The sequence below is a fragment of the Silene latifolia genome, chromosome X (genome assembly GCF_048544455.1).
Source record: "Silene latifolia isolate original U9 population chromosome X, ASM4854445v1, whole genome shotgun sequence".
Taxonomy (NCBI): domain Eukaryota; kingdom Viridiplantae; phylum Streptophyta; class Magnoliopsida; order Caryophyllales; family Caryophyllaceae; genus Silene; species Silene latifolia.
Window position 1 is genome coordinate 216,094,781 of NC_133537.1, and position 9,138 is coordinate 216,103,918.

General features: G+C 40.1%; 1 non-coding gene across 1 annotated transcript; it reads left to right on the forward strand.

Moving 5' to 3' along the window:
• Positions 1–2,421: 2,421 nt before the first annotated feature.
• On the forward strand, positions 2,422–2,528 carry LOC141624225 (small nucleolar RNA R71). Its single transcript, XR_012534036.1, has one exon. It is a non-coding gene; the product is annotated as a small nucleolar RNA R71 (small nucleolar RNA).
• The last annotated feature ends 6,610 nt before the right edge of the window (positions 2,529–9,138 follow it).

Sequence of the window (9,138 nt, forward strand, 5' to 3'; positions counted from 1 at the left end):
GGGGCCACCAACCCCGATCGGGGTTGACCTCCTCTTGAGGTTTTGCCTCTTCTCCGCGTTAATGTAATTTCCTTCTCTTTTTCGAAAACCACGTCCCCGAACGGGGTTGTTGCATGGGGAAGCGTGCCATATTCACTTCTAAACCTCATTTCTTCATTTTCACCTAAAAATCACAAAAAGAAACATCAACAAGTCGAACATTTTATTACTAATCTACGAAAAACAATAAATTGCAGAAAATAAATAAAAACAAATAAAAAGCTTGGGTTGCCTCCCAAGAAGCGCTGGTTTAACGTCCCGCACGACGTAAGAAGCTATTTGATTCAAGTTTTGTCATTGAGCTCGCCACCAACCAAGCTCCATTTCATAGCTATCTTTGCATTTCTCAACCATTTGAAATTCTTCAAATAAAATTTCCCTTTCTTCCTTTTTCCACTTTTAGCAATAGCGTCCATAGCATCATCACCTACAAAGCAAACAACACCCATATCGTCCTCCAACGGATCCGTTAGTAAGGATTCAAGCGTAGTAGAGGCATAAGAAGAGTCCACAGTGCTAAGTAAATAACAAGACTCTTGTAACATTGGGCTCCTAATGGTGTTGTTTTTGCTAAAAGAAACCCGGTCATCACCTACTTCCAACGTCAACCTCCCATTTTTCACATCAATTAACGCACCCGCGGTGCGTAAAAATGGCCTACCCAATATAATTGGGGTTTGTGAATCCTCGGCCATGTCAAGTATGAGGAAGTCAGCGGGTATGAAAAACTTGCCAACTTTGACGGGTACATCTTCTAAGACACCTAAGGGTCGCTTTAAAGAACGGTCCGCCATTTGCAATGTTGTACTTATGCATTTTAAAGCACCCATGTTAAGTTTTTCACAAAGGGAGTAAGGCATGACACTCACACTAGCACCTAGGTTGCAAAGGGCCTTATCAATGGTATATGTGCCTATAGTGCAAGGAATAGAATAGCTACCGGGGTCCTTAAGTTTCGGGGGAGACTTGTTTTGTAAGAGTGTACTACACTCTCCGGTGAAAGCAATGGTCTCAACCTCATTGAAGGATCGCTTCTTTGAGAGGATTTCCTTCATAAACTTTGCATAAGAAGGGACTTGGGTAAGCAATTCTAAAAATGGGACGGTGACTTGCAAATTCTTACAAACTTCCAAAAATTTAGCAAACTTACCTTCCTCCTTGTGCTTTGCTAGACGATGAGGAAATGGTATTTGAACAACTTCTTTGGGAGGAGCATCCTCCACATCTTTCACTATCTCTTTCTCATTCTCCTTAGGAGCATCCACTTTCTTTGAAATGACATGACTCTCCTTAGCATTAGGAGAGATTTCCTCAATAACCAACTCATCACTTTCTTTTGGCATAGGAAACCCAACATCTTTGGCATCAAGCTTGCTCTTCCTCTTAAGCATCAACAATCGATGAGGAAATGGCACATGATCTTTAACAATAGGCTCTTCACTAGCCTTCTTTTTGTCATTTCCCCCAAGCTTAGCCTTTTTGACAACCACCTCATCATCCAAAGTCATGGATGGCCCATCATAGCTTGAACCACTTCTCAAGGAAATAGAATTAGCGGTTTCATGTGGTTGCTCACCTTGGGGAGGTAGTTGGCCGTTCTTCCTTTGAGAGCTAGAAGCGGCTAGTTGAGCCACTTGTTGTTCCAACATCTTGACCGCGGCACTATGAGCTTGATCGTTCTTTTGAATTTGAGCCAATAATTCCCTTTGCATTTGGATGATCATGCCCTCGAGCTTACCCACTCCTTGATTGTTTTGTTGGCCATTTTGTGGTGGATTTAGTTGGTAATTGTTTTGTGGGGGCCTTTGTTGATTTTGATAACCCGGTGGAGGGGTATACTTTTGTTGTTGAGGGACATAGGCATTTTGTTGTGGTGGGGGTTGAGGGTTAAGCACATTGTTGCTATTGTAAGACAAGTTCGGATGGAATTTTGAATTCGGGATATATGTGTTGGAAAATGTACCCGGTGGATATGAACTTTGTCTTAGAGCTTGAAAAGCATTTACCTCTTCCATAGGAGCTCGGCAATGAGCGGCATAGTGGCCCGCACCTCCACATCCATCACAAATGATGATTTGGCTCGTTGAAGACACAACATTGAGTTGTTGAATGGAATCCTTAGCATCTCTCTCCGCCAATTATTGTTGGAGCAAGGCAATTTGAGCTAGCAAAACGGAGTTGTTAGAGGATTCTTCTTTACCTTTGGATGGCACAACTCGGGAATTGACATATTGGGCATCATGGATCACCATAGATTCGATCGTGGAATGAGCAAGATCGGTGTCAATTTGATCAAACCGCCCATTGTTGGCGGAATCAAGAATCCTTCGGGACTCGGCACAACATCCATTGTAGAATGTTATTACTAGAAACCAATCATCTAGCCCATGATGTGGGCATTGCCTTTGCAACTCCTTGTACCTCTCCCATGCCTCATATAAGCTCTCAAGAGCTTGTTGACGGAATCCGGTAATTTGGCTCCTCAAAGTTTGAGTTTTCTCCGGTGGAAAAAACTTTTGATAAAAAGCAAGAGCCAAGGTCTCCCAATTGGTGATTCCCAAGGTGGTGCGGTCAAGGCTATTGATCCAAAGCTTGGCCTTGTCCTTCAAAGAGAAAGGGAAAAGTATTTCCCTTATTTGGGCTTGGGTGATGCCCGTTTGACGGATCATGGAGCAATAGTCACAAAAGTTTTGCACATGCAAATTGGGATCCTCCAAAGGACTTCCTCCAAATTGCTTTCTCTCCACAAGGCTAATGAAAGCCGGTTTGATCTCGAAGTCCGGGGCGGTGATTTGAGTAGTTGTGATTCCGGCCGGTAGCATGGCCGCGGTGGGCTTTGAGTGATCGGAAAGTTTCACCATCTTTTTGGTAGTAGATGGTGGTGGTGGTGGAGATGATGAACTTGAAACCTCCTCCTCTTCAAGGGCTTCTAGATCGTCTAAGTAAGACTTTCTAGCACTTTCAACTTGTACGGGAGAAGTGGCTTCTTTCACTTCCTTCCAAAAACGTCGTCTTCTCCTAAAGGCTTTCTCGGGCTCGGAATCCGGTGAAAGCAATTCTCCACTACGAGAGGACCTGGGCATAAGACAAAAATTTCTAGGAAAATGATAAGTAACGGTCTCAAGGAACAAGTGTTCCTCAAGACAAAATAAAACAAGATAAAAACCGACAATTCAAAATGTAATAAAACCGTTTCCCCGGCAACGGCGCCAAAATTTGATAGGCTTATCGCGTACCTATGCAAAGATAAATTCCCTAAACAACAAGTTAATGTAGCAATAGGGGTCGAACACAAGGAAACGGGAATTACTTCGTGAATTGCTATGGGTAGATTTTTATCAAGGTCCATTACGATTTGGTTTGGTTTGGTTGTTTGATGATTAATAAGAATTATGATGTAAATTATATAATAAAAGGGAGTCTAAGGGGTTCGGGTCACGCATGCAAAGGTAAACATATAATCATGATAAACTTGGTACTAATAACATTGTCAATTGCTTAGGCTTAAAGATACCCATCTTACGATATTAGCATCAACCATAGACTGGGTCCTAGAGAAACTCTCGTCCATGACTAGGTCGTCCTACTATACATGCTTAGTCTAATTCAATTCCGTGCCTCTCGACTTATAGAACGAATAAACAAACTTAATCAAATGAATAGGGCCCTAAACAAAGATTAAACATTGTGGCACAAGCATGTGATAGAAGCAATATGAACAATATTATTATTAATCTATTTCATCATGTTATATATTTGATTTTACATGGCTCCCCTAGCCCTTAGACTAGGAAATTTAGCTACTCATATTTGTAAAGGAAATGCAAATGATATTTAGATTATAAGGCATATTGTAGTAATTATAACTAAAGTGGAAATTGTATACTAATGATGAAATGTAAAGGCCTAATACTAAACTCATAAACAAAATACAAAATGTAAATAATAGAAAGATTACCAAAGTAGGAGCTTGATAGACTAACTCGGAAACCAAATGCTTGAATATATAAATAACCAAATGTTTAATAACTACAAGCTTAACGATATTGAAAACTAATGAGAAAACAAATGAGAGAAATATAATGCCTTAGGCTATGAAGAACTAAAATGAGACGTGAAAATTGGATGCCTAAAGCTTTGGAACACCTCTCCTATTTATAGGAGATGAGGGCATAACGTAAAAGCCAAGAGGCATGCAACCCCGATCGGGGCCACCCCACCCCGATCGGGGTCGTGTGTTTCCAGCTCCTTTGCCTTAATTCTCCTCTTAATTGCTTGGAGAATCCTATGTTGGTGATTAATTGTGCGATTAATCACCCGGTTAAGACCTTAATTCTTGGCATCCTAGGTAGCTTGGAATCCTATCTTTTCCACCTTGACTTGGATTTGAAGTTGGGCTTGACTTTGGTTTGTTGACAACAATTGTATTGCACACATTAGTCCATCAACTTCTTCATGAAAAACCCATGCAAACACTCCATGATAGCCCAATATTTGGTCTTGCTTAGCCATTGCACTCAAGTAGCTCATCTTGTAGTATTTTAGCTCCAAAAAGCATAAGTATCCTACAAAACATGTGGAGATAAACAAATGCACTAGAATAACAAATATTAGCTCAAAACACTATGATAAGTGCTAAATGACAAATAAAATGGAGCTAATATAGGGGATGAAAGTATATAAAATATGCACTTATCAGGTATATATCAGTTCGGATTAAAACAATTCAGGTTGAAACGGTTCAGGTTCATTCGATCTTGGGTCTATTTCGGATATTACAAATTCGGATCGATTTCGAATTAATTAAGGTCGATTCAGGTTTCGGGGTGAAGTTCAGTTATACCTTTTGGATGTACGGTTACGTGTCGATTCAGTTATTTTCGATCGGTTTTTCGAGTTCGGTATACTTTTGCCAGGTGTAGTGGCGGTGTTGCGATGTCGTCATCGGTTGTGGTAGAGTAGGTGGGGTACTTGTGGTCGTGTTCCCTCGTGGGGTTTCGTTTTCAGTACTTGTCGTTAGGAGCACCTAGACCAAAACATAATTTATAACTTCACAAACAACTCTACAATTAGTAAAAAGGCAAGTAAAGGTCGGATCCCAAGGGACGGGAATTGAGATGAGATTTCTATTGCAACTAGTGGTGTCTAAGGGTGTCACAATTGGGGTTTGAAGTAGAATATCACTAAACTAAATAGCAATGAAAGTAAACAAGCAAGATGAATAAAAAAAAGGGTGTAAACAATTGATAAAAGGCACTAGGGTGTCATGGGGTCATAGGGGATTCATGGGAATTGATCATACAAACATATTCTCAAGTTATAAGCAAGCAATTAATGTTGTGATGGATCGAGTTGGTTTATATCTTACAATCCTAGGAAAGTTTGGGTCCCGGAGCCGAATCGATTAGATTGTACAACACCTACAAGTCGACTTAATCTTCCCTACTCAACAATATGCATGGTCTAATGAGACTCGAGTTGGTTTATGTCTTACAAGTCTCATTGAAAAGATAGGTGATGGGTAAAAAATGCAAGGATTCATAGGCTCAAATTTCATCAAACATAACATGTGCATAAGTTGAGATCACAACAAGCAATCAAATAAACTATGAAAGCATATTAATTTAAGCATGAATCATTCCCCATGTTGGTTTCCCCTAATTACCCATTAACCCTAGCTAAGGAAACTACTCACTCATTATCATGTTGAACATGCTAGCAAGGTTGTCAATCATACCAACAAAGTGAAACATGATGAATAAATGAAAGTGATTAACAATAATTAAAAAGGGATTAAGAGAATAATACCTACTAATGATTCCAATAATAAAGCAAAGAATAAAAGAAGTACTTGATGCTTGATTGAGAGGTTGTCAATCTCCCAATAATAACCCAAATAATCTTCAATTACCCAAAATAAAGGATGAACAAGAGAGAGATTAAGGAAATAAAAATTGTATTAAAACGTAATTAAATGTTGATTCCAAGATTAAAGAGAGATTTGATTGATATTAACTACAATAAAGATTGCTAAGAAGAACATGCTCTTCTAATTAGACTAATGGGGTATTTATAGTGGGGATTAAGTGCATGAATTACGGTTAACTAAGGGCTTAAATGACGATTAAGTCCCTTGTTGAGGAATCGCCGGTCTCTAGGGAGACTCCGGTCTCTAGAAAAAGATGTGCATCCTTCCTTGAAGCTTGTAGAAGACGAAATGGGACTGTCTGGGAATCCGGGCGTCTTTAGCACGGGACGGGCGGATTTGGCAGCTTCTGGACGGGCGTCCAGAAGGGAAATACGGGCGTCTTTGGGTGGTTTTGCCCGGCCTGAAGACGCCCGGATTGTGGGGTGGTGGACGGGCGTCTTCTAGGCAATCCACACGGATTGTCAGGCAGTTTCTTTCCTTCTTCTTTTCTTCCTTTTTCTTCATAAAATCCTTGAGGATTTCCTCGGGGATGCAAAGATCTTTTCTCATCATTGCCCATCTACTATAGTATGTACAAAGGCCTTCTAATCTTGTCTCTCCTTGATGCTTGGTCATTGAATTCAATCAATTTAGCCTCATTTTGCCATGAAAATGCAAGGTTTGCACTCCTTTCCTACCAAAGACACAAAACCTCAAAGAATATGCAAAACAAAGAACTAAAGACAATAAATGACCCAAATATGCACTAAAAAGCATGGGAACAAGGCTAATTCGGGGACTAAATATGCTCTAATTATGGTCACATCAAATATCCCCAAACCGAACCTTTGCTCGTCCCGAGTAAAGAGGTGACAAAGACTAGGACCATTATTTAAACTAACCTAATAACATAGCCGATATGAGAGAATTAGCGGGTCTCACTCCGCCCCTTCAACTCACAACAAGACAACCATGAGGTAGGATGCCTTCTTGCAAGGCAAGGTGGGTCTTGCCAAAATGGCGACACATCCAAACATTAAGCACACAAAATCAAGTAATGGATGCATCTACAAAAGAATAGCCACTTTCCTCATCTAAGTGGCGGAAATTATCTACAAGGGAAGCAATTCAAGGGTACACACTCCTTCATAGATGCAATTTCTTCAAGCTACTAAGCCTAGAAGGATACCAATAAATCACCTCCAAGTTGTGTCAAGCTAGGGTACCTTTGTCCTCAATTGTTAAATGCTTTTGTCAAGAATATACTCCCTATGGTGTTAGAAACACTGGAGGATCGCGAAATTCCCCCTCTTGCCTAGACAAGAAGAAGGGTCGTCCCCTCTCTACCATACACAAAAATGGATACGATGGATAAAGGGATCGATAGTATTTGAGTTTCACTTTGGGAGTTTGCTTTTGTTTTTGTTTTTCCCCCAATATCTTGTGGCATATAACATTTGAGAACACTTTCTTGCCATTTCTTTTTAATTTTTGGTATTTCAACACTTGACAACTTTCAAATTTTCTTTGCATTTCTTTTGAACATTTTCAAAGTCACCCCATATGTAGTGAGGGTGCCTTATATTTGAAGCTTTAGGAGTTCTATTTTTGCTCCTCTTTTCATTTGATGCATTTTACAAACTTTCTTTCACTTTCCATTTCATTGAACTCAAATCAATTTCTTTTTGTGCCCATTCCCTTTGATGACAAAAATGTGGTAGAACATGGATGATGGATGGATGCATGGTTTCAAGGGTCACCTTGGAATAAACGGTAGCCAAGGAGTTATCACACCACAAGGTACTCTTGACTAGGCCTTAATCCATGGGTCAAAGGATACTAGCATGACACATCCTAGGGTGTTTTACAAGTATTCTAACAAGCAAAGTCTTAAGAAGAAAAAGCATCTACTAGGGCCTATATACACTTGTCAAGCTTCCCAAGTAGACGGTTTCGCAAAATTTTTCTAACATGCAAACTACATGCCATGATGCAACTAGCATATAAACATCCTATATGATCTTCATGATCCTCATGTCTCGGATGTGGCGTAGACAATCAATGTGAGCAAGGATAAAACAAACACAATATATACAACAATATATACATGACTACACTACAAAGGAAATGAACTTGTTTTTGGATTTTCAAATTTTTCAGATTTTTGTGGTTTTTTGCAATTTTTTGATTTTTTTGGATTTTTGAATAAAAGTCAAGTTAGAATTCCCCATCCCCACACTAATATGGGCATTGTCCTCAATGGCCAAAATGATGGGAAATCATGCAAACATGATGCATGAATTCTACACTAAATGCAAGTTATACTAATCTACACTACATGATGCATGGGTTTTTGTTCATGACGGAGAGCGTAATTTAGATTACCTCCCGTTGCGTATGCATGTACTTCCCCAAACCGAGATAGACATTATTTCTAATGTCCTAAAGTTGGGGTAGTTCATGCACACAAGATGCAATGCATGAAACTAAATTGTCATTTTGGATTTTCAAAAGTGGGAACAATGAAATAAGAACACCTCAATGGGGCCGAGGTGTTAGTCCTCTATGTTGCTAGGACTCTCCAACCATGATCAAGATAAAATAATGTACAAGTTAACAAAACATAAACTTCTTTCATGAAAATTGAAACTAAAGAGAGGAGATGAGGAAACTTCACTTAAGCTTGAGATGGGTGCCTCACGCCCGCTCCATCTAGCTATGAAGAGATCCTCTGGAGATCGTCGTCATCTCCCTCTAGATCACTATCCCATATTTCCTTGAATGCATCACTTGTATTCGGGTCCATGAACTCGTCCTCTTCACTTCCAAGCTCCACCGTGTCCCCTCCGCAAGAGTTGTTGCTCCCTTCCTCTTGTCGCCCATTTGCCCCTTCATTTGCCCTCTCCGAATTGGGGAAGAGTAAATCCATTTGTGCCCAAGAGGGAAATGCTCCCTCCTCACTAATCTTTCCCCTTTGAATCATATCGTGGTATTGAGGATAGAGTGCATAATAATTGTCCACGGTAGCTTCATATTATCGGAAGTGCAAATCTTGTAGAATTACCGTTACAAAGTCATCACGGGGAAGGATAAAGGGGTTGGGATGGTTGTACGGTTGGTAAGGAAATGGGTAGGAAGGCACTTTGATTTTCTCATCTTACGGTTGTTGCTCTTGTTGTTGATGTTGTTGG